At 41.3% G+C, this 20,352-nt stretch overlaps 1 long non-coding RNA gene across 1 annotated transcript; it reads left to right on the top strand.

Annotated features, from left to right (window-relative positions):
* The first annotated feature begins 8,975 nt into the window (after positions 1 to 8,975).
* On the top strand, positions 8,976 to 15,001 carry LOC308107468. The gene is made up of 4 exons (XR_013935212.1): positions 8,976 to 9,168; positions 12,587 to 12,723; positions 13,392 to 13,436; positions 13,910 to 15,001. It is a non-coding gene; the product is annotated as an uncharacterized lncRNA (long non-coding RNA).
* The last annotated feature ends 5,351 nt before the right edge of the window (positions 15,002 to 20,352 follow it).

The raw sequence follows: 20,352 nt of genomic DNA, 5'->3' as shown, positions 1-20,352 counted from the left end.
TAACGTGTGTTTAAGCAAATTTGAATTGAATTGAATTTATTTCGTCAGTCTTCAGAAGAAAAACAAACAGAAACTGAACACAAAAACACTCAATTGTTGAACTAATCTGCCAAAAGGGTGTAGGTTGCAGCGAGAGCTTATACATTCTGTATCTCCCCCATCAAAATAAAAACAAACAAAACAACACAACACAACAAAACCTTTAGATAACTAATATGACTATTTTTACAATACACTTTCAGTATATACTATACACAAGTTTTATATATAGTTTATCCATGCTCATCAATCACATATACATATCTACCAGTGGCGGGAGCGTGCATTTCAGAGCTGGGCCTTCACTAGTCCTTGTCTGAGTCAATCCACCCCTCAATAACTTTTTCATGGTTACAAAAACCATGTTATCAAGCAGAAATGCTGTATAAAAAACCTTTGCATTACAGATAGATACTATTGTAGCCAGAATAAATACTTTTATGACCAGTGGTGGACCTGGCTGGTTTTTTTCAGTCTGAGGAAGAGACTGTTTATGACGAAGACTGTTTCGGACAAAAGGCTGTTTATGATGATGAAAAAAATGAGAGTTCACATCTCTCCTTCTGCTGCAGCTGAATAAAGAAGCGGCTGCTATTCCCAAAGCTTCTGGGGATTGAGGAGGGTGACAAACGTCAGCTTTTCGTCGTCTTGAAAATAATATAATGGCAAATAACATAATCCTGAATCCTGCCAAGGAAGTTGTAGTGAGGGCAAGTCAATTGCACCCTACCTCCTTGGAGTGCTGCGGAGCATTCAAAGACCTCGTGGAAAAGTCAGGCTTGAAAATGGTTTTGACAATGAATCTGCAACCAAATCTCTTTATCTTCTCCTTTAGTCATTGCAGGTTGACAAAACCACTATTAAATCATCCATCCATCCATTTTCTCCTGCTTATCTGTTTCCGGGTGGCGGGGGTGGCAGTCTGAGCACCGTCACCCAGATCACATTGCACTGATTAAGAACCTTTCCTGCGGGTGGTGAGCCCAGGGGAAGGTGGCGCCCAGCGTGGGACATGAACCCTCTACCTCGAGTTTCATGCTCTACCGACTGAGCTAGCCGGGGGGCTATTAAATCAACACAACTATATTTTTGTTCATGCAGCTCGACACAGATGCAGTCAGCTCGCGCTGGAGAGTGAACTCTGTGACGATCCAATCAGAGGGCTTGAATATGCTGACTCATGTTAGTGCTTTGTTTTATTTTATCCTTTCGGCAGTTCCAAAATTTAACAACTGCCGTTGTAATTTAAACTCGTTTGAACTGTTTATTCTTCATCTATATTTAAAGCTTGTATTCCCACAGGATTACCCATTTTTGCCAGGATGAAAAATATAATTAGAGCACATTAGTAAACGACTGCATTTGTTTTTTTTAATTCATCACACAAGCATATAACATGCTACAGTCTGGCCTTCATCACAACCATATGATGACTCTTAAGAGCCGTTTACAAGACATTTCACGTGACAACGCCTATTCCATAAAAAAAAAAAAAGGAACAGCACTGCAACAGCGTGTAAATAGGTATCAGGGAGATCACCTGTGCAGTTTGAACATATGTTAGTGGAAGTGAGTCCAGGAATATTGTTGGTAAATAAGGTCGACCATGAAGCGCTTATTCACTTGCGGATCTCGGGTTGGAGCATGGGAGCGCACGCACCCCGTCTCTGCCGATTTTTTCACACCTCTTGGAAACCAGAGTGCAAAAGAAATTAAAATTAAAATTAAAAAAAGAAACCGGTTATAGCCGTCAATATCTCATGCGCACCCTCTGTCAACGATGGCTCTCTCAGAGGGATCCCCCACGTCATCCGCCACGCTCCCACGTCTACAAAATCCTAAGTGAATGAAAGTCAGAAAGTGAGTCTCACTCGCACATCACTTCCTGCCAGGGCACCCTCAGTGTCACCTGGTCGCCTCCATCATCATGCCTGGACCTTCCTCCTCCTCCCTGGACCTTCCTCCACCACCTCCATGATGTCACCCGCTGCCATACAGACAGGCAGCAACAAGAGGACGTCTCTCCAGGCTCTCAGAAAGGTGGAGCACTAGCTGGTTTGGCCTGGTGTCTGTTGGGTTTCAATCTGCCTGTCAGTTAAATTTACATGGAAACATTTGATATATTGTGACGTAATCATGAATCAGAATTTATTGTTTCCTTAATAATCACAATCATGAACACGGAGATAAAGCAGGTTGCCAGTACAGTGCTATAATAACAACTGTGCGATGCAGGCATGGATACAGTACTTCCTCCGTCACCCAGCAGAAAGTACCTGGTGGATATATTACTTCCTCTGTCACCCAGCAGGAAGTACCCAGCTGGTACCAGTACTTGCTGGTACATGGAGGATCTGTGCAGGACAAGAGCATCCTGCACAGATCCCCAGTTGCCAATGTACACGTCAATAAACCTAATATATTCTAGAGTCTTTTTTAATGACAGGTATATGCAGGAAAGATTCTACCTTGCTGACATGACAGCAAGGTAGAATCTTTCCTGCATCTACTTGTCGTTAAAAAAGAGTCTATAGTATACATGTTTAGAACGACAAAATTAAAACAATTCAACTATCAATAAACCTCCTTTGGCATCACAAATAACTACCCTATGATAGAGGGGGAAAGTTTTCTGTTTAGGTCACAGATGTGTTGTGGCTCTGCAGGAGGAAGAATTAGAAAGTGGCACCATCAATGGCCCCAGCAGTACAGCAGAATGCCTGATGTCCACCAGGAGCATCAGTGTAACATAACAATGCTCCCTGGAAACCTTGAAGCTGGAGTCATGACATCTCCAGAAGAGAAAGTGTCCAGGATAGGAACATTACTGACCTGTGTATCACTGCAGGGGTTCCTGGGTAATAAAAGAAAGAACTTTAGAAATTTTAAAAACAATGTAATTTTTCTATGTATATAATGTTTCTAACTTGTGTTTTTACTGTTGTAGGTTCTGCTGAAGTTTATTAAATAAAGTTTCCTTTATCTTCTGCTTGATATCTTTCTTTACTCGACAGTGTAAGTGATGTATGTATTTATGTATTTACTCTTAAGGAGAAATTATTAGAGTGAATGATTGGAGTGCTTAACTGTAGGATGTATATTAGACAAATGTAATACAGTACATATTAATGACATGGTCAGAAGGATGACAACAAGCAGCAGGTATGTGAAAAGCTGGTTAATTCATTTAATATACATCAGGGATCTTCAGTAAAACAAACAGTAAAATAATTGTATTAGTAGGAAATTTCTGATCAGCTGCTTTAATTGTTACTGAACTCCAAGGAGATGAATAGTAAAATAAAGGCTGTATAGGAGGCTAGAAGTAATAGTAACACTGTACTATACACAGTACTGTACATTGTACTATACACTGGAATATATACACAATACTATATATGGTACAATACACACTAATATACACAGCATGTATGTGACAGAAAAGGTACTATTTTACAATAATGTTCTAAAGTTTACATCATCATATAAATTATCAGGTACAAATCACCTTCCTACTGAACCAGAGAGGCAACAGGTTCCTCCTCCTCCTCCTCCTCCTCCTCCTCAGTTGTCCTCCTCAGTTGTCCTCAGCTTCAGTGTCCATCATCCAGCCATGACAGCCACCGCGTCATCAAGTACGCTCGTGTTCTAATTCTCCATTAACCTCGATGCGCTCTTGTAAATTTGTATTTCCGCACTTCCGAGGACGCCCTGCAAGTGGTTACTCATGACGTAGGGGAGTACACACTGGCGCTCTAAGAATTGGAAAACGGCCATACTCTCCTTAACTTCAGCTTTTTCACAGACGGCGTCAAGTTTGCATCCAGAATTTGCTGGAATTTATCGGAATCCATTCTTCCTTCTACCAGTGAGATGTTCCCTGTGCCACTGGCTGCAACACAACAAGATGGATCCACCTCCATGCTTCATGAAATTCTGTTCCCTTTCTTCTCCAAGCATACCTTTGCTCATTCCGGCATAAAAGTTCTATTTTTACCTCATCAGTCCACAGGACTTGTTTCCAAAATACCTCAGGTTTGTCCACATGTTCTTTTGCAAGCTTTTACAAATGCTGCTTTTTGTGGTAAGGACGTAGGAGAGGTTTTCTTTTGATGACTCTTCCATGAAGACCATATTTGTACAGGTATAGCTTTATAGTTGAATAGTGTACCACAACTCCAATGTCTGAGAGTGCTACTTGGAGGGATTGTGCTGTCAAACGTGGGTTCTGACTTGCTTTTCTCACAATCCTGCCAGCTGTTCTGTCTGATAATTTCTTGGTCTTCCAGATCTTGCTTTGACCTCCACTGTTCCTGTTGACTGCCATTTTTTAATTACATTCCGAACAGAGGAAGTTGGCTATCTTCTTATAGCCTTCTCCTGCTTTATCAGCATCAATCATTTTCAGTTTCAGAGTTGTAGGCCACTGCTTCGAGGAACCCATGGTGCTGGATTGTTGGGGCAAGGTCAGATGAGTGTGGGTATTTAAAAACCTTTGAAATTTGCATCACCTGGTCTTTCCTAACGATGATTGAGAACAAGCCATGACCCTGTCAGGTTAAGTTGGATCTCAGCTTTCCAAAGGGGGTGCTACAAGGAACTGTATAGGCTGCCAAGACTTTTGTGCGGGCCTTTTTTCCTTTTCTGTTATTTTTTAAAGGGTAAAGGATGGAAATAAAACCCAATTTTTTTTTACGTTATGGGAATGTTTCATCTGTAATTTCATACCTTTTGGAGATATTTTCAGCTTCCCTTGGCTTCATTATTCACATTCATACAAATTTTGACCCGGGGGGGCCTAAGTTTCGATCCCCACTGTATTTGGTGTAGACTGGTGGCTCTTTACACATATAGTGAATGATCTACTAGCATATGTCTACGCTGTCGGCTCGTTGGCGCAGACATTCACTACACGGGACAGATTGACGGCAGACTTAATTTATTAAAACTCCCTCATTAGTCCTCCGACGGGAAATTTCCTCACCAAATGGACCGTCTTCAGCAGCCACACAGCGCAACGCTCTGGGGAGGTGATGGAGGCCGGGGGTGTAGCTCAGGAGGAGGTGATGTAGGCCGGCGGTGTAGCTCAGGAGGAGGTGATGTAGGCCGGGGGTGTAGCTCAGGAGGAGGTGATGTAGGCGGGGGTGTAGCTCAGGAGGAGGTGATGTAGGCCGGGGGTGTAGCTCAGGAGGAGGTGATGGAGGCCGGGGGTGTAGCTCAGGAGGAGGTGATGTAGGCCGGGGGTGTAGCTCAGGAGGAGGTGATGTAGGCCGGCGGTGTAGCTCAGGAGGAGGTGATGGAGGCCGGGGGTGTAGCTCAGGGAGTCATGGTGCAGGTTGTTTTGACTATCGGAGTAAACCGGAGTATTGGAGGAAACCTGCACCCACGGAGAGAACATGAAAACTCCACAGAGAAAGGCTCCTGCCGGGATTTGCACTGTGACTCCTTTTTTTTTTTAACTGGGACTTTCTCGCTCTGAGGCGAGAGGCTGTGGACTAATTTACACGGACATCGTGCCTACATTTGATTTGAAATTTTAACAAATTGCTGTAGGGATCAACCCCACCGCACCGATAGCTTTATCTGGAATATTCAATCCTTGATAAATTTGGGAAAAATCACATGAATCCAATTTTGAAGATGTGTTCTTATGCAGCTGTATACATAAAAGATGGCGGACCCAAGCAAATCGGAAAGGATCATGGGAAATCTGCGAGAATCTTTCCACCTTGGAGACAGTGGATCCGCACACGGGTGTTGTGTAAACAGAAGTGGGGTGTATGTAACACTTCTGGAGTAATTACAGTGCCTAAATCAGTACTAGGGTAAGAGCTAGGTTTGACTACTAGAGCAGTAATGAGTGTAAGTGGCCACTTACAGTATTGTTTTTGTTTTGTTCTCATTCATGTTCTGGGGTTCACCCCGCCGACAATTCATGTTTCCGGGGTGTAACTTGCCTACAAATTGTGAGTCACATGTGGGTTTTGACAGCTGACGACACCGAGACTCACGGGCCTTGACAGCAGCGCACAAGGAGCGACTGCTATAAAAACATAATCGGTATGTAATCCCAAAAGATGTCACAGAAACTCCTTAAATTAAACTGTGACATACATGTGTTGCCCTGTGTTTTTGCATAAGGCAAACTCTGTTGGAGTATTGGGATCACTGAGGAAATGAGGACCGGTGTTTTGAGCCCTTGGTAGGCGAAGCGAGGTGTGTACAATGACAGAGCGTCTTTTTGTTTGTTATTATGAGTTGGGCACTGTGTATTATTGTTAGAATTAATTGTAATGAATTACATTGAAATGTAATGAAATAAGTGAACTGATGTATTTTTTGTTCATAATATCCTGCAGTTTCACGGTGCTGGTGCCTGTTCTGAGGAACAATGAAAGAAAAGAAAAATAAACGTTGGCACCCGTCGAGCTCCAAGCTTTCTTCTTGATGCCATGGGCAGCAACAATGAGTACCACATACTTTAAAGAACACAGACCTGAGAATAATCTGAAATTGCCGGCTTAATTTTATAAAATTAAAACAGAAAACAGCTGACTTACAATTAGAAACAGTTGTCATATAATTAACAAACAGTTGACATACAATGCACAAGTTCCAATTTCCCTTTTTATAGAAATAACCCTTTGGGCGGCTTTGAGGTAATTTGAACTTAGGTTAGGTTATCTCAGTTCAAGTTTTGTCTTTCCTTTTTTTATTCGAGTTAACTCATGGTTTATTTGGAATTTTAGTAAATTTCTTTAGTTCCAAAATTCTAATTCCAGTTAATTACGGTTCGTTTCAGTTATTAACCATTTCAGTTTTGTACAGAAATTACAACCATAGATCATTTAACACCATTTCGCATTTCATGTATGGTTGACAAGAAAATAAAAATTTAAAAATCACAACTCTAAATAATTCCGCAAATGACTGAATAATCAATTAACTCTTTTCTTTCTTGCATGAATCCTGTGTTTCGCAGACCGCTGCATGTTGCAGAAGAGTGTGGATAAATACCAGTTTCGATGAACCAACAAAGGTGGTTTGCTTTTCAGGATTCACACACAGTTCAATGGATCCCTGGGTGGCTCGCCATCGGGTTTCCTGTACCTGGAGTCCAAATTCTGACAGAATGTCCGAATTTTCCTGGTCCAACCTTATAAGGCCTGGCGTATGAACGAAATAATATGCTTAGGGAACTTAAATCTTACATTCCGTGGCTTTAAATTAAAATAAAAGTCTGTAAAAGTAAAAGTTTCAGCTTAATTGAACTTAATAAGCTGCACTCCAGCCGTCATCACTGCAAAGAGGAGAAAAAACATCACTGCTCCGCTTCAATTACGCATCCAATTTACCCTTTGCATCCACAAAATTAACATAAAACAACATAATTCTGCTATAATAGTTCTCCTTGTCTATAAAACAAAATAAATAAATGGAGAAAATATCCCCAATATGAAAATATGTTTGTTTTTTTCCGCTCACGAAGTCGCGTTCAGCAGTGTGCACCAACCACATCACCAGGGCAAACCAGGTTGCAGCAAAAAGATTTCTATTGCCTTTCCAAATACCATATATTATATTACCTCATTATAATCATCTATAATCATCTATAATTATAATCACTCTCCTGTTCATAAATTCGCCTTTTCTGTGTTACGAACTTTTGGACCATAGGGGCTGCCGTCAAGAGTGAAGTCACCCGACGTAGGTGCTTTAAGTGTTGCCGGCATGCACCGGTATGCAGTACTGGCACTTTTAAATTCTACTCCTCAGCGTACCGGGACTTTTTTCTAACATGCGGCACGTACCGGAACTTTTCGTAATGTCCGGACATTAAGCCGTTACTTTTTTCACACACTTTGAACCCAGCGGCTTAAACAATGAGGCTAATTCATGAATTTTTACTGGTAAACAAGATTCATGCCGACAATACATGGGTAATGCATCAGGTGCATCACGTAACTCTGCGCTCTCTGGCTGACCACTCGTCCTCAGAGGAAAATCTCTCCTCACAATCAGCAAATACTTTATCCAACCCTCAGTGTTTGTGTATTTTTCCAGGTTCCTCTGTGGCAGTTTTCAAGTGGATTTACTGCAGCATTTTTTTTCTCAATCACACACTAAAATCACACCAAATTGAAATATTGCTGTCATGGCAGATTTTTGGGGGGAATTATTATTAAAGCGAGTGTGGTTACGTCTACTGACGAATTGGACGATCAAAGAGGAATTGCTTTGATCGCTTCTAAAACCGTTATCTACATCATAATGTTTATCGTCTTAAATACTCAGCCGTAAATATAACCTTATTTCCTCAAAGAAATACCATTGTCTTTTCCTAATTGGGCTAGGGTTACCTTTATCATTAGTTCTGCTGTGTGTACAGTACACATAGTGAGGTTGAAAGCTTGTCTTACTTACTCCCTTATGGTGTACATATATCACACAAGACTAGAAAATACAGAATACTGACAAAATCTGTCAAATAAAATAGAGAATATAGGCACAGAAAAGAGGAGCAACAAGTATTCAAATCTAGAAGATAGAAAAACTGAAATGTGCAATATTCACTACAGTGAATTAAGCCTCAGAATAAGCGGAATAATGTTGTAATCACATTAACATTGACATCTCTAAAATGGAGGATAATGTTAGAGAGATCAATAACCAAACAAAGAAATAAATTAAAAAGCAACAAACTAGACAAATTCCATGTCATATAAAGACTACTAAAACTACTACTGATGATAATAATAATAATAATAATAATAATAATAATGATAATAATAATAATAATAATAATAATAATAATAATAATAAATCCGAATGGAAAAATAATCAGTTAATAGTCAAAATACATTTGTTTTGGGTGTCTTTCTGTTTTTTATTCAGATCAATACAAAGAAATAAATGACTATAGTAATATATTATTTATAGAAATAAAGTGGTGAGCGGCGGACGCTGGTTCGAGTCCGACAGGGCCTTCCGTGGGTCCGCGGGCCCAAGCTTGGGTGTCAGTTTCGGGCAGTTTTTGGAGCGGAAATGCGGACAAGGTGAAATGTGACGAGCATTGTAAACAGAAGTGGAGGTTTTGGAGCGCTGGGTGAAGACATGTCGTCTCTTTGAGTGAGTACAAACACTCGCTGAGCTGTTAGCCGTTAGCCGCTCACTACAGTCAGTCACACACGTAGCGTTAGCCCCGGCGGGGGGCTGCACGGTGGTCGTGTCGTGTGATAAACTCACACTGACATTTACACGTTTAGAACACTCGAACTGCCATCAGATACCTTCACCCGTGTTATTAAAGTCGAAGTTTCAAGATTGACTCCGTTTTGTGGGTTTTTAAAGTGGCGAGCTAGCTGGTTAGCACGGTTACTTTAGCTGCGAAGCTAATACCGTTATCGTCCCAAATAGGTAAAAAAAAGTTATTCCTGTAGCACGAATGTTTGATATATTAGTCATTTATCAAGCACACGGTGTTAAATAGGGTCGACTTCAGTGGTGTTATTGTGACTGTTTGCCCGGGATCACTCCTGAGAAGGTTAGACTCACTGTCTTTATAAAATCACAGTAAAACACTGAATCAAGTGAAGTGTTAGTTATGTTGGTCATCTTTTTGTGTTGTGGGGAATTTAATCCCTTAAAGATTTCAAATACTTAAAATTTGAACTCGCTTGATTTGTTGCAGGATGTGTTGTTTTTGTATTGTTTGCGTTTGGATAGAAAAACAACTGTGATCTTCTATTCGTGTATGATCCAGGAAATGTAAAACTGAACAAAAAATGCTGCAATTTTTACAATCCATTACTCTAAAAAGACAGAGCTTCACTGGGTTTCTGTAAAACTTTATGTGAAATTGTTTTGTTTTCATACTTCATAAGTATATGATGTTTAACCTAACTGAATTACTTGTGAGACCTTTAAAGCAAATGTCTCATTATTTTACACATTATTTGATCATGTATTTTCTATCTATGTTGATGTACATTTGATTCGACTTTAATTTGGCCTTTCTTAGCTTTCACCTTGTCATTGTGCTCCAAGCAATATTTAAAAAAAACCAAAACATTTAAAAAAATGTTTTATTGTTATTTACTTATGCATGTATCATTGAGATCACAGATGTTCATACTCAATAACTAAAGAAATAAATGTTAAAAAAAAACCTTCCAAAGAACAAAATCCATGTGATAATTAATAAGACAGTTAACCTTTTTCTAATTGTTTAAAAATATTTAACATTTTCACAGTATTCAACAACAAGTGAAATGATTAATAACAGCTACATGGCAAATAAATCAGAGACAAACAATATGTAATAATAATCAATAAAATGTTCAAATAAACTGGAGGATGTTTCACATCTTTATACATGTTTGCTAAATTTAACGGACTTTGCTTTATGTACTTTCTCGAAAGGTTTTAAGCAGCCAATTCAATTCAATTTTATTTGTAAAGCGCTAAATCACATCAACAGATATCTCAAAGCGCTTTTACAATGATAGAGAACAACAGAACCCAACTAAACCCTTCCAAAGCAAACAGATGTAACAAGCAACAGTGGCCAGGAAAAGTTTATAAAAACTCCCTCTTCAGGAAGAAAGCGTGGGGCGGACCCTAGACTCTGGAAGGGCGGCCATCCGCCTTGACCAGTTGGGGGGAGAAGTACATGGGATAGGACAGGGAGAGAGAGGAATAGAAGAGGGAGAGAGAGAGAGAGGCAGACAGGCGAGATAAATACAAATACTAAGAAAAGTCTATGATGAGCGTTGGTCTGATGATGAACCAATCTCAGTCTGGAGTTTAAGGGCCGTGCCGTTGCGGTGGGGTCCCGGTGCTGTGGTGGGGTCGGGTAGTAGGACCGTGGTAACTCCACTCTGGGAGTCTTGGGTCTGATCCCCTGGATCCTGCTCCCCTCCTGTCAGGGAGAAAAACAGACGGTGGCAGTATCTGGTGGCTCCAGTAATGTTGTTACACAGAGAGAAAGAAAGAAAGACAAGAAGCAGAAGCTCCAAATGTAGAGTTCCTCCCTTTAACGGGAGAGAGAAAATCCCCTCAGCAGTCTAGGCCTAGAGCTGCTCAACTTAGTGCTCCTATTTTATTCCTAATGAGAAGCTTTATCAAAGAGGAAGGTTTTTAGTCTCCTCTTAAATAAACTAATGGTGTCGGCCCTTCGGACCGAGGCTGCTAGTTGATTCCAGAGTAAAGGAGCCATATGGCTGAAACTCCTGCCTCCTGTTTTACTTTGATGGACTTTAGGGATTACACTTATAGGCACGGTGTGCATATTTTTCTATTATATTGTATTTTTATCTGCTTTTTGTGCAATAGATCCACCCCCATATTCTGTACATGTCCACACTTATAGGCACGGTGTGCATATTTTTCTATTATATTGTATTTTTAACAACTTTTTTTTTAGTTCCTGCTATGTGTGCTTCTTTCTCTTTACTATCCTGTTGTACCACTACAAATTTCTCCACATGCGAGATAAATAAAGGGATATCTTATCTTATCTTATTACCAACAGTCCTGCATCCTCAGAGCGAAGGGCTCGTGGAGGGTGATACACTTCTAGAAGTTTCTCCATATAGGACGGAGCCTGGTGATGAAGAGTTTTAGATGTGATCAGAAGGATCTTGAATTCTATTCTAGATTTGATGTGAAGCCAGTGTAAGGATGCTAAGACTGGGGAGATGTGCTCTCTTCTTCCAGTTCTGGTTCGTAAACCTGCAGCAGCGTTCTGCACTAGCTGGAAGATCCTAACAGAGGAGTTTGGACAGCCTGACATTAGGGAGTTACAATCATCTAATCTTGAAGTCACAAAGGCAGGAATCATTTTTTCTGCATCTTTGAAGGACAAGAAGTTTCTAATTTTTGCAATATTCCTTAGATGGAAGTAGGCTGTCCTGAAGACATGTTTAACATGGGACATAAAGGACAGATCCTGATCAAAAATAGTTGGAACAACAGACACTGCTACTTGCTGGACGATTAATGTCAGTCACTTTTGCCAAATTGCCAATATCACATTGTATGTTGTGAACTGGGGCCCATTATTAGTATGTGATGAGTGATGGACTGACATCAGCTGCAAAGCTAAATGTTGCTTCTTGTCCAGATTGAACATTTGTGATGACATGCTTTGAATCCATTAAAGGGCATTCTTTAGGAGGAATCTCAAGGAGATCTGGCAGCCTGTCAGTCAAGGCCAATGAGTGAATTTGATGGAAAATATTAGTTAGTTTTGTAGATAAATGGAGTTAAAGGTTACTTTTGTGTTTTCTCTGCTGACCAGAACCCTTCTGCTACTGTTCGTGTATCATGAAGCATTTGGAGGTGATCCAACCTTCATTCTGATTGGATCAGATCAAATTTTGTCATTCATTTGTCGGTTCATGTAATCGCAGCCAATGGCACATCAGATAGGAACAAAAAAGTCAAACTTTGTTTATCCCTGATTCCTGAAAAAAAAAATCTCTATATATAATTTAATCAAAACATTAATGTGAAAAATATCAGCTTGTGTGTGTTTCTGCCTCAGAGCTCCAGGATGTTGTGTGAAGTCCTGCTGTCATCGTTATGGTTCCTGTTTGTTATCTTCTGGGTGGAGACGATCAGTGTGTGGCTGTTCCTCTCCATGTTCTACCAGGACCTGGCCTTTTACCACTGGGGAGATGGGTAAGAAATTTGTTGGGTTTCTCTCTGGTAAAAGCACCTAGAAATGACTGTTGTATGTGGGTTTTATATAAATAAAGTTGAATTGAATTGAATTTTATAACAACAACAGATGAAAACAATGATATGTCAATTAGGGCTGGGCAAAAAAATCTAATTTGTTGCTAAAAAACTATTTTTATTTTGCAAATTTGAGTTTTTTTCTCCCCACAGTTTTTGCATTCCGTTCTACCATTCCTTGTGGGTTTCCATAGTTGCTGTTGCACTTTTGCTTCTGGGTTAAAGCTTGAATTTGTTGAATGACTGAGCCTCATTTGCTTTTTATTTTGGGTTTGTTTACATGCATTTTTACTCTGAGAACAATCACAGCAATAAAGTTGCACTTGTGACAATATATCTGATGTCTGCAGTCATTTTTAAGTGCATTGAGTAAAAACAATCGAATTGAAACTTGCATTTTTCTTTAAAAAAAATCATAGATTGATTTATTTTTTGGGGCCTAATCGCCCAGGCCTAATGTCAATGCAATTGAGCCGTTGGTTTAACTCCAAGTCACCGAAAACAATTATATCTGAAACCTCTAGCTGAAAGTGGAGATCTGGAAAAACTTTTTGTAAATACTGTGAGGCAGTAATACCGACCACTATTGATTTCAGTTGTCGTTGTTGCAGGGTATTTGCAGATGATCCTGGGCAGATGATCTACATGCTGAGCAGGTACGCTCTCTATAAATTTAATTTGACCAGGAATAGAATTACAACTAATCTGCCAAATGTACTTTACCAAGAGCTAAGTATTAGTTTGGATGACCATAACTATAAAACCAGGGCAGATTTAAACTACCCAAAGTGACAACAAACAATGGAAAACGTACTGTCATGTATAGAGCGATGTGTGGATGGTACACCTTGCCAAGTGACATTAATGCAAACGGTAAATGCCAATTTAAAGTCCTTTTGAAAAGGCTTCTTCTCATAGACTAGAGGAGTATTATCGTTTTAATTGTACCACTTTTTGTAGTACTATGTAAACTGGTGTAAATATGGTATGTGCTGGAGCGGCTCCGAGAAGATTAGCTGTACTTGTTGCAGCTAATGGAGATCAAAATAAATAAATACAATAAATCCGCTTTGTTGTCAGACGGGAGTCGTGCGCTCGCCATCTTGACGCAGCCGGCCTCTCTCCGCAGGGTCGACGCCCGAGCGCAGACGCAGACCTGAGATGAAGAACGGTGAAGAACGACGTGCAGTGAAACGACTGTCCCAAGGAAGGGAGGCGCTGCTGCAGGCATCTGTCTGAAGTACAAACCACGAAAGCAGTTTTGTTTCTTTTTCTCCTTTGCGCCACCTCTTGTACACTGCTATGCACGGTCCCACTGGTGATGAGAATATGAGGAGGAGGAGGAGGAGGAGGAGGAGGAGGAGCAGCAGCAGCTGAGCGAAGGTGCAGTGGAGATGTCGTGGGAGGTCTTCAGTCGCTGCTGCAGCGGTTCTAGTTTCTGGTGTGTGAGGCAACGGCATGAATGTAAATCAAAGGATGAGTTCAAATCGTATTTTCTTCTCTTCTCTCTCTTGGTTGGAGTTTGATACTGCTCGTTGCACCGTTTCACATCCTATACAACTACATTCGTCGTCATCCGCAGCTACCTTTGTGTTTTTAAAGATCAGATTGCTGTAAATCTGTGACGCTCAATGAATGTTCATGAAAATTAACAAATATGATTAATGTTTGATGTGACGACATTTATCAATTTCTTTTTAATGATAGGGTGGAGCAATATCCAAAACAATGCAAAGTTTGATGATTTTATTCAAATGTTTTTATGCGAGGAATCACTTTGGAATGTAAATGAACTGGAAACGTGTTTAATTCTGGAAAAATGCCTTTAATTCACTCACATGTCTAACAGCCTTTTGGTTACTGTGTCAGAAACATGCATCATATGTTTTACCTGTTTTAAACAGTGCTAAGTGGTAAAAAATTAAGTTTGTAATTTTTTTCCTAAATGAATGAGGGGGATGTTCCTGTGATTTGGGAAAATGCCGATAACTAAAAGTCTGCAGTGCTTTTTAACAAAGTGGTTCTTTTGTCCTTTCAAGTCAATGCATGATGCTTTAATTAACACTTTGCTTTTCTGCCCAGTAACATGAATGGAAAAAGGGAAAGTATATTTTCAAAAAAGCATTACTTTTGCAAGCCTGTGAGATTATCAATGAACTGGACATCTTTCTGTTCCCTTCAGCTGGATGTCAATTAAAGAGTTTAACGTTGAACAAAATCACATTGTTTTTGTTTTTTGTTGTTGTTTTTCTTCTGTCATTAAGAGTTATTTTCCTCACATGATAACAAAGGAAAGTCTGGTTAATTTCTAATGTGTGGATTACGTCCCAGTCATCACAGCACTAAACAGTAAACTGCAAAAGTCTTTCAATTTGTAGAAATAACTCCTCAGTCATAACTAGTAAGGATGAAAAAAATACAGTTTTAGATTATTCAACATTGGACGACATCTTGAAATCTGAAAAATTACCTGAATTCTTTAATTAGTGAATATTTGTACTCTTGGGAAAATTTTTTGCTTGTGAGTTAAACATCTGGGAAAAGTAATTTCAGAATGCAAAGTTCATAAAGCTGAATTAAATAACTAGTCGAGAGAAAACACAAGCATAGGAAGGACAGCAAACAACTCGTGACATAAATACAAGCATCAAATAAAAGGAAAACTGCAGCAATTTCACCAAACATGGTTTTTCATGATCACATTGGGACTGATCTGATCCATCGTGACCTGATGGAGTTTTTACTGCAGCTGCTTTTCCTGCTGCCTGTTGAAATAAATGTAGGTAACGTTGGATCACTTTAGATCACTGAGCCTGGAAATGTGTAACTACAGTATACTGACTGAATACATTTAGCATTTCAATAGACTTTAAAAGGTTTTTATTTTTGTAAATTCTACAGATATCTATCTATGTATCTATTCATCTATTAAAATTGCATTTGAAATAATAATATTATTATTAATATTTTTATTGGTGACACTCACTCTTTCTTCTCGGCTCCGTCTACATCACCTTCCTTCTCCTCTGCTGCGGCTCCTTCGTCGGCCTTGCCCTCGCTGCTCTTGTCACTGTTCTGCGTGGGTTCAGCGGACATCTCTCACTAGATGGGGCCTCGTCATCAGCAGAGGACAACTCTACTGGGGAGTCCTCAGAGTCTGAGAAGCCAAGGAAAATAAAGTGGAACAATGCAACAAGCTTTTCATGGCATTTAAAGCCATGAAAACATGTGTCATAATGTTTGATATCTACAACTATAGAGGCTGATGTCGCATATTTCCAGAGCTGGAGCTGTCAAATAATACATCCTCTGTTTGCTGGGCCAAGATGAGTCCTACAGGTATGTAATTCGTGTGGGTTAGGTACAAAATACTTCCCTCTCATGTGGTGTGTAAAATCTACAAAAGCTCGACCTAAATTAAATCGGCGCACATTTGTTTTTTCGTCTTTGGATTCTTCACACGTGTACTTGAAGCTCAACGGAGTAAAGGATTTTCTTCTGTTAAGGTAAACAATTGCTTTCTTGTCTATGTAGAACATATCAGCCTGCACCAATAAAAATGAAATGGTAGCTGTAGTTATATCAGTATTAATGAGAGTAGGAATAGTTTTATAGTTTTGTTAGGAGCAATGCACGTAAGATCAGCTCGAATGTTTATGTTGCTCTTTCTATCTTTGTCCCATGTGTTGGTTTATTAAAAACCTCTTTTAGTACCACAAGAAAACTTGCTAAAGTAAATGTGGGTTGAAAAGCTGTTTGTTGAAATGAAAAGAAATGGCAAAAGGACCTTCTCACTCCTTCAACCGCATCACTCAGGCTGCCAGCATGGAGCCAGACTCTGCTCAGCCTTGTTGGCTTTTAGTTTGAACTAACAACATGTAACACACATGAACCATCACTCATCCACCTACATATCTACTGATAAAAAGATCACACCTAATCCATCTGATTCCTCAGCCTCTGCCTCGTGAAAAAATGTTAGAGTATTGCTTTGTCTCCAGCCATTGGTTCTGTGTGTGTGTGTGTGTGTGTGTGTGTGTGTGTGTGTGTGTGTGTGTGTGTGTGTGTGTGTGTGTGTGTGTGTGTGTGTGTGTGTGTGTGTGTGTGTGTGTGTCTCAAGGATATACCTTACCTATAAGTTCTCAACAACACTTGAGTCACACAAACATTCAGTTTTGGGTCTTTAAGTTCATTTTATTGACACAGTTGAAATGAAAAAGCGTCAATTGTCAATATATGAAAAACAGTTAGATATTACAGATTGTTAATTCTAACATCCATGCTTAAAGAAGCCATGTTTCCCATTTCCACATAAGACTGTGAATGCAGCGCAGTATTGCCGAGTACAATGGCGCCAGCTGGTTGGCTGGCCAGGACGCCACTGTACTCTGCAATACTGCGCTGCATTCATAGGCTCATGTGGAAATGGGAAACCTGGATATGGACATGGATCGAAGGTCATATACTGGACTCGAAGTCTCAAAGTATAAGAAATGGAGGGATTTGTTTTTTTTCCCATGAGCTCCATCTCTGTCCATATTTCCTCTTTTTGACGCTTTTCCACCTCTTTCTGTGTGTATTACTTTTTCTGTCTCTCCCTCTTTTTCTCCTCCTTTCTGGCTTTCTTCTCCAATTTCTTGATCTTGGCCTTTTCTTTGTCGGTCATGGAGGCGACCCTGCCCAGTGTGTTGATCCGCCCCAGTAGGAGCTGGATGTCCAAGTTTGCTTTGTGCCTGTCCTCCATCCATTCGCCCACATGGGCGATCCAGGCCTCCTCCGACCGTCGGGACTTTGTGAGAAGCTCCTCTGCTGTCTCCTTTGCAATGGACTCGCTCTCCAGCTGCTTTTTCAGAGCGCTGCATTCTAGCACTGGAAAAGGTAGATAGTAAATGGTCAATGGACTTCACTTATATAGCGCCTTACATGGTTCATCACATTCACCCACACACATTCACACACATTTTCAAACACTAATGGAGGCTGCAGCCATGCGAGGCACCGTCTCTCCAATGGGAGCAGTTTAGTCGTAGTTGAAAGTCATATTTGAGTAAAACGTACAGATACTTTGCTGGACATGTACTTGGGGGGGAAAAAGTGAAAGTCTCACCAAGGACTTTGTTTTCATCAGCAGCCTGGGTCTGCAGTTGTTTGACCTCAGCCTCCCTGGTCTGCAGAGCCTGTTTTAGGGTGGCGATCTCTGACCCCAGCAGGCTGAGATTCTGCTTGTTCTGTTGTTGCATGGCAGCTTTCTCATGGGATGCCTCCTCCAACACGTTCTCCAGGTTGGCCTTAGAAGTCTGCAGGTGAGTCATGAGGGTTGTTGCCTCTACACAGACTTCCTGGAGTTCCAAATTGAGACCTGCAGTCTCTGCCTCCTTTAGGCCCAGAGCGTTGGTGAGGTCCCTCACATTGACACGGAGGAGGCTGTTGTTGGCCTCATAGTCGGCAACTCGCTCCTCGAACTCTTCACAACGTTTTCTCCAGACCTGCTGCAGCTCCCGGATTTCGTCGGTCGTCTCCCGCGACTTGCTGTCAGCGTCTGCTTGTTGTTCCTGGAGACGTTTTTCAAGTGCCTGGACCTCTACCTCCTTGGCCCTCAGTCGCTGGTCCTTCTCTTGGAGCTCCGAGTTCAGTTGCTCTCTCTGGAGCTCCAGAGCTCTGACCTGGCTCATTAAATCGTCCCTCTCATTCACCAGCATCTTGTTTTTCTCATCCATACTGGTGTGGGGCAGATGGACCTCTGACATTTTCACAGCTTGCCCTTCACCAATGTCAGGACAAGGATTGTGAGTCTTTCGCCGTCTCCTCACTCTGGTGCGCTTGCGCTGAGTTGGTTCTTTTGGGCTCTCCATAGCTTGTCCAAGGTAATTGAAATGGTTTGTTTATAAGTAACTCCTGTTCAGACCGTGAGACAATCTGGAGCGATTTAAACCGATGGAGCTCGTTCAAGCAGTCTTATATGCAGACTCTGCTTTGTGACATCGTTGACTATGATGACTGGTTCCTGATATATTAACATCAAAGGAGTGAACAGTGATTATGTAAATAGTGAGCCTAACAGTTGATGTTGCCATGGTAACGGCTACAGCTGGATTTTTTTTTAATTGATTTATGCATTTTATTTAAGAATATCATTTAGTTGTGTATATGTACATGTAATATGTGTAACAATTATTAGTGTATTGTTTGTGGAACTACAGAAAGGCATTTTGTTTTTCTTCTGTAGTTTTCACATGTTTGATGATCGGTGTTTGATTATTGAGAGAAAAAAAATAAATCGACACAACACCCCTTTTGAAATTCTCTGTATCTTCAAATAACTCCACCGGAGGGGTGAAGAGTAAAGTGTGACCGGGGGTTCGGACCATGCGAGTCCTACTGTCATGCATGTGCTCTTGTGTGAATGACAATAACGGAGAAAGAGGCTATGTGGAGATGCGTGAACAGAGCAAAACCAGAACCTTTTTTTTTTTTTCTTTAATCTTGACAGCCGCCACGATAGTATGGGAAACAACACTTTACAATCAAAAACGGCACCAACTGCCAACAGCAACGCCAATCCAATCCAGAGACAGAAAGAAAGAAAAAAACTAGCACTCACCCATCACTTGTACATGAAATCCGTCCTGTGATCCTTTCTGATGACTCGCTCTATTGTGCTCCTAAAACCACTGCTATTCCATGTTCCGGTGTAGGTACCAGATCTGTCCGGTGTAGGTACCAGATCGGTCCGGGCTACCAGATCTGTCCGGGGCGGGGCTTGCGCGGGTTCAAGCCCTTCCCAGGACAGCTCTGCTAGCTCAAGCGCATGCGCAAGCCCCGCCCCGGACAGATCTGGTAGCCCGGACCGATCTGGTACCTACACCGGGCTACCAGATCTGTCGAGAGGCTGCCAGTGGGGAATCCAAAATGGCCGACAATATGGCTGCTTCCTTATGATTGCCGCCACATTGTTCCGCCATTTTGTTCTGAATCACCACCACAGCGCCACTCTCGGTGGGAGGCGGTAGTACATAAAATATGGCCGCTTCCTGCAGGTCGCCGCCATTTTGTTCCAAAGCACAATCACAGCACCACCGTCAGTGGGAGGCAAGAGTACATGATCCGCAGTGCGACCGTACTTCTCCAGAATTGAAACCCCGCCAGTGCGGTATCAAGATGGTGGCTTACGGCCGCTGACATACTTGTTTGCGGGCGCTGACATAGTTGTTAGCGGTCGCCGCCATAATGGCACACGGACAGCGCCATACTATTCTCAAAATTGAAACCCCGCCAGTGCGGTATCAAATAATGGCGGCGTAAGGGCGCCGTCATACTTGTTTGTGGTTGCCGACATGCTTGTTTACGGTCCCCGCCATACTTGTATGTGGTCGCCGCCATATTTAAAAGGCAGAATGACGTCAGTGGCTAAAGTTGCTTCATGGCTAGTTCTGGGAAGCATTGGGTGACAGTCTGAGCACTGTCACCCAGATCACATCGCACCAATTAAGAACCTTTCTGCAGGTGGTGAGCCCACGGGAAGGTGGCGCCTGGCGTGGGACACGAACCCACTACCTAGAGATTAGTAATAGT

This window comes from Lipophrys pholis (genome assembly GCF_963383615.2).
Source record: "Lipophrys pholis genome assembly, chromosome: 3".
In the NCBI taxonomy this organism is placed as follows: Eukaryota; Metazoa; Chordata; class Actinopteri; order Blenniiformes; family Blenniidae; genus Lipophrys; species Lipophrys pholis.
Note: the sequence above shows the minus strand (reverse complement) of the source record. Positions and strands in the feature narration are given on the sequence as shown.